Genomic DNA, 6,582 nt, shown 5'->3' on the forward strand with positions numbered 1-6,582 from the left:
ATCAATTTGTTTGTTTCGTATTTCATTTACCAAATTTTTAACGTAAACAAGCTTTAAAGCTGACATGAATTCATAAAAGCGTTTGGTCGCCTTATTAGTTTTGATCGCTTCTCTGCTACCACTGGGGTATATATACCGCTTGAGATAGTAACGGCCAGTTGCATTCCGATCGAGGAATTCAGGTTGCACGGACTTCTAAATGCATAAACTATACATTGTAGTAAAATGTTTATAATATAGAATAAAGGAAACTACAATCAATAAAACACAAACTATATATGTTCTTTGAAAGAATTTCCATGGTATCTGTATTATTTTGCGCAGATAGTGCTGCCTTACTTCGCAGGCACATCGAACACGTGTGTCGTTCATACTGAGTGTACAACTTCTGCATCTTTTTGAAAGTGCCGGAAATGATAGTAAATCCAAGAAAGTAACAACATTGCATCGTTTCCATCGGTTTCTACAAAAAACACTCCGTTTCTAAAATGCATGTGGTCAATGACATTGCTTGATCTGCCACAGTGTGTGGTTTGCGCATGAATGATGTTGAAACACACAGGAAAACAGTCGAGTCTACATTTATCGAGGATTTTTGAGATACTAGTATGTTTGTCTGGATTTCAGTTTGTCTTGTTTTGTCGTTCATTGGATATTCCTTGGCAGTGCAGTGGTTGTCAAATTATTTTCGGGTGTATAAGATAAGATGTCCGGTAATTTTCGCGATTATGTAATTTTCGCTTTTACCACAATGTCTTTTAAATGGCAAATCATTGAATACGCAGAAATTATATTCTGTATCATTTTCTATAGGAAACTTTTTAAATCGCAAAAACTGACTGACGCAAATTGAAAATGCTACACAATTTCCCAATTTTTGCAAATTTTGTGACACGCGAAAAAAATGGATATACGGTACCTGAATGCGGTGAACCAACAATAGTGCTACATGTATCAGCCTTATATAGGGGATGTGTAGCGATGAGCAGAACAATAGAAATCGACAACTAATATGGCCGCAGTCGAAGATAAAGGGGAAATAATGCGAATTTATTAGTTTATGCCGGCTTAAAGTAACCTAGACAGGATTTGAGGTTTATGTATAAAATGCCTTATATGGGTATTAAATGTTTCATCAAAATTTGAAAGGCAAATATTGTGTTACAAGCAACATACATGCTATAGAATTCTTTGTTTTTGAAATAAAGTATGAGCTATATATGTTGTTACATATCCGTTGTATTTGTATAATTTTCAAGTTTGTTTATAATAGTATGGATGAACACATGAGATTAGTTTAAATTGTTTGTCACAGTCATTTTGTCAAAAGAAATGGCAATTTCATACCTAACCTTAATCGTTATTAAATATGACTGAGCTTTATTTACATAACGATGAATGTATCCCGCTTGTAATTTTTTTCTAAATCTACCTACATGTAGCTCCCTACATCAATATACTAGTATAAAGACGTGCTGGCGAATGTAACAAACTTTTTCTTAATACTGGGTCCGTATATGTAGGTCTATATTTTGTGTCAAACAAGTGTTTTTTAATCAGTCTTTATCATCAACGACCTGAGGTCTAAAGACTAGTTACTGATCTCGTATTTTGTTTTGCAATTGAAGAATCCCTGGTGACTGTTCAATCTAGAAACAATACACGCAACTCAAACAAATAACATTTTATTGTAAACGTATACATAGCTAGAGACGAGCTCGTTGCAAGCAACGATTAGGTTTTCCGTCGAAGCTGCGTCATACTTTTGACGTATTACAAAAATTGATGGCTGGACAAAGTACAATATTAGATGTGTAAACACTGAGAAACAAAGTATTATATTTCTGTGACCTCGTAGATTTTACGGTGATAGAGAATTCGTCTGGATCTGCATGGGTCGTGTGCAGTACGAACCGGGTGAGGGAATGTTGGCGTAAAGTGTATAAGGTAAAAGGTTGGGGCGCGCTGTGGGCCGTAAGCTAAAACGAAGGGTAGGTTTGCCGTATTCCCGAAGGTCCACCAGTATACAGTTTCAGAGAAATAAACAGGCAATTGATGCAGGAATCCACATTATTGGACGAGACTCAACGATAGCAACATTATAACAATTTAACAGACAGACATGTTACAAACAAGTCGGATATGGCCAGAAGTGGCCTCTGGACTCAAGACTCTGGGAGAGTCGGACGTGGCCGGGGCTGGCCGCCGTATTCCAGACTGCGCATTGACAATTGTACATAACTATTTATAAGAATCTTAACAATGAGTATAAATTGACAGGTAATGAGATAAGTAAGCTGAGTGAAAGGTTCACAGATATAAAATAATTAAATAAACTCAATGAGTCTTTGATGTCCAAGAAATGAAAATCTGATAATTGCACAATGTTGTTTTAAGAGATTAACAGTCCTTGAGACATGACACTCTGTCTCTTTGAAATCACATACATGTATAAAGTCTGAAAAGTGTCAATCACTAAATAAAAAAGTAACTATGTAAGAAATAAACTGTGAGAAAAAATTACGAAACAGATGTTGAATTTTACAAGTAAAGTAAAAAAAAATTATAATTAAACAGTGCATTTTGCACGATGATACTACATGTTTATAAGCAAATACAAATCTTAACACGTTGTCTCTAGTTTGATTCGCAGCATTTTATTCACAGAGTGGGACTGTGGTTATGCCCGGTACGAAGGTAAAAAGACCATTGGCAAACGTTTTACACGCATTTTTATCGAACGCAAGCGCCAATGAATCTCTTAGTATATATGCGGAGATCCTGGAAATTTTACAAGGGGTTTGGAAGAATAATTTTGTATTTCGAGGAGGGGGGACATGCGCGGATAAGAAAATTATTCCGGGGTGGGGGTTGAAAAGTCAGACGGTTATTTGAGTTTGCCAAGGGATGTCCGAGGCATATTTGGTAAGTTTATAATGTACACGTAATTGAAAGAAATTTCGCTGGGGGGGGGGGGGGGGGGTTCTGGAACCCTTCCCCTTCTAGATCCGCGCACGGAGAAGACCGATGCCGGTAATTTTACTGTAATTTTAACCATTTTTATTTTATTATTCATGTTCATAATTATCAGAAAACCAATATTACCTTTCAAAGTAGTTAAAACTTAAAACTTAAGATACGAACCATTTAGTCTCGGTGAGTATTGCGTCCGCGTACGAAAATAATGGCAATTTTCAAGAAATTCGGATGGACGATCTGTGTCCTAGGTCGTCCATCCGATTCTTTTTCTGACTAAAAGCTACATACCTGCAGATAGAGATTGTCAAACTCTTATTGATTATGTCAATTTGTTTGTCTCAAAGAATCATTTTTTAAATCAATAAAGTTTTACCTTAAAAAAAGAAAGAAATCGGGCTCAATTTTCAATGTTAGCATTTTACAATTTTATGGTCTAATAAAATTTCAAGAAACAACTCTTCATAGCTTTATTCGAAATATAACATGAAAAAAATTTACATCGCATTTTTAAATTACAAAAGGATATTCAAAATGAACTTGGATTAACCGCTAACAAACAGGCATAAAGAGAGACTGAGAACCAATTTCTTCTCTCTTTTTTTTTTTTTACATCAAAAGAAATTCAATCAAAATATATTTTTCCTTTGTATGCGTTAATGAAAATGTAGATCAGCAAGGGGTTCTTTTTCGTGCAAGCACCTACATAACAGATTGTTTCACCGGTCTACAACGATGACAAATATCGAAAAAGCAATATTGCGAGTGAAGGATGAATATGTAGTTTGTTTTTTAAGTTTATTTTTGATACATGTAATTATATTTATCTGGATCGGTTATGTTTGTTAGTTTGTTTTGTTTATTAAAGAGGGGAATAAAGAAATGAATAATTTCCAAGCACGTAGCATCGTTTTTGAAAGTGTAGGGGGGGGGGCAACTCATCCAACAAATCTTGACAAGCAAAATTTCACTCATAATTTCATGATTTTCATACCATTTTTTTTACATGCTACCAAAATAGGGGGGGGGGGCAACTCCATGATAATTCAATTTTTTTATGTAAATTTTATAAAAATAGTTGCTTCGAGAAAAAGTGGGGAGAGGACATCTTTATGTCATATAACATGTGAAACTGATTTCATTCCACCCACAAGCTAGAAATAATGAAATAATTTTAATGAAAACAATATAAATAGACGTCATAAATCCCATATCAAACAAATTACCACTTGATTCTGCGCGTCTTTTTAATGAATTTATAAACAGCGGCAAATTCTAAAATGTATTTTTAAAGGTAATGTTAGCTGCAAGTCTGTAGATCTTGTATGAAAAATTTCGGATGGTAGTCAATTTTTCCGGGATACAGACCGAGCGGTACATATATGCAGCTAAGGTAACTAAGAATGATTCCAATAAAATACTTTGTTGAGTAATGCAAGCTTTTAAGAAAGCCATACTTATATTTGTTTAAAATATAACACCCAAATACTTCGTCTTACATTCGCTATTTGAAGAACAAGCAGAACCAGTATCAGTCTGACCGGCCTCACCATATACATTGTTAACGTTGGAATTTTATTGTCCTAGCATTGCATTGCTCTGCATGTACACAATTTCTTTTAAAAATTAAAAACTTAAAGTGTTCATCTATATGGCAACACATAACGTACACACGTGATTCAAAATAACCCGGACGGGAAACGGTAAAGAATTCAGCCATTGAGGCTACATTTTATAGAACTTGTAAAAAACACATTGCGGGTCTGAATGTGTGTTGATATGTCAATCTATCAATATACAGTTTGTTAATTATTTTCGATTGCAAAGGCTACAGCATATTTGATGAACATTGAACAACATTTTTTCCATGCCACTTTTTTCCATGGAAGATAGCGAATACAAGTATAAAGCATTTATAAAATTTAATTACCTCTTTAGAATTGTGTAACTTATAAATAATTTATAAGTTGCTGCTGAAGGTTGTTTGGTATTTTCGTTTGTAGATGTTTTGCAAGTAAAAAACCTGAAACGCGGGGCAAGTCATAATTAATATCCCTAATAACCGTAACTTAAAACTAGCGGCTTTGGATTCAAATATTATCGTATACGAATATTAAGTTCACTTTTTAAAATCATCTCCACGATGATAAGTATATTATATCCATCGCAAATCAGTATTTTCTTTTTTGCTTTAAAAGAATTGTTCTATCGGGAGCAATCCCGTGTTCGTTTAAATTGCCAGCGTACATTTGTCATGTCAGTAATACACATTGTGCTTTATATGACGGCCGTGTATACGTATTGTAGAAAAGTTGAGTTTAATTACCATGCATTGGAACCATTTTATTAACACATCTCCCAGTACTGAAACAATTCAAATGTCTCTGTTACAGTAACACAGTGAGGCGTTAAACGTGTACGTCCACCTCTACAAGCACATGCACTGTCGTCTAGGCGACGGCCTGAATACAGCTAGCGACTCTCCTATCGATCGGTTACCTGAGTCTCGTAATGCATCTAAATATAGACAGGGACACAGTTATGAAACAAACAACAAAAACTAGAGACGAGCTCGTTGCAAGCAACGATTAGGTTTTCCGTCGTAGCTGCGTCATGATACTTGTGACGTATTACAAAAAATTTATAGCTGACCATAGTACAATATTAGATGTACAAACACTGAGAAACAAAGTATTTTATTACCTAATCAAACGGATTTTGTTGTTTTATTACCAATTAAATATTTGCGTCTATTTTGAACTGCCGGTCAATAGACTGCGATCTATTAGACCGCCGGTCAATAGACTGCGATCTATTGGACCGCTGGTCAACAGACTGCGATCTATTGGACCGGCAACGTATTTCAGAACGCGGGTATGTTAATGTTACATCCTTTCGATAGTTTTCAGGGAATGTATATTCCTTTACATAGACGTTGTTTTTAGTACTTGGTGAAACCAAATTCAATGTTATCAAAATGGAGTATCAAATAATCAACAGCTTTAAAGCCTCAAATAAGGTAAAAGACTATTTAAAATCTAATGGGTTTAAGCCCCCCTTCTTTTGTTTAAACTACTATTAAATTGAGATGTTGTAATGCATGCAACAGGTTCTGTGCATGTAAAAGATGAAAAAAATATCTTAGTATATTGCATAATGGCACGAAAACCATCTGCAATATGCAAATTGTAAACCCCGAAAACTAAAAAAGGAATTAGGTAATAAAACAATTATTTAATGCTTGAACAGTCAATAGACCAGAATTTTTTTCCCTTGGTGCAGGGAACAGCTCAGTATGATCTATTGCCCTCAGCCGTTGGCCTCGGGCAATAGATCATACTGAGCTGTTCCCTGCACCTCGGGAAAAATATTCTGGTCTATTGACTGCTCAAGCATTAAATAATTGTATAATATTTCTGTGACCGCGTAGATTTTACGGTGCTAGAGAATTCGTCTGGATCTGCATCGGTCGTGTGCAGTACGAACCGGGTGAGGGAATGTTGGCGTAAAGTGTATAAGGTATAAGGTTGTGGCGCGCTGTGGGCTGTAAGCTAAAACGAAGGGTAGGTTTGCCGTATTCCCGAAGGTCCACCAGTATACAGTTCC

The sequence above is a fragment of the Crassostrea angulata genome, chromosome 6 (genome assembly GCF_025612915.1).
Source record: "Crassostrea angulata isolate pt1a10 chromosome 6, ASM2561291v2, whole genome shotgun sequence".
In the NCBI taxonomy this organism is placed as follows: domain Eukaryota; kingdom Metazoa; phylum Mollusca; class Bivalvia; order Ostreida; family Ostreidae; genus Magallana; species Magallana angulata.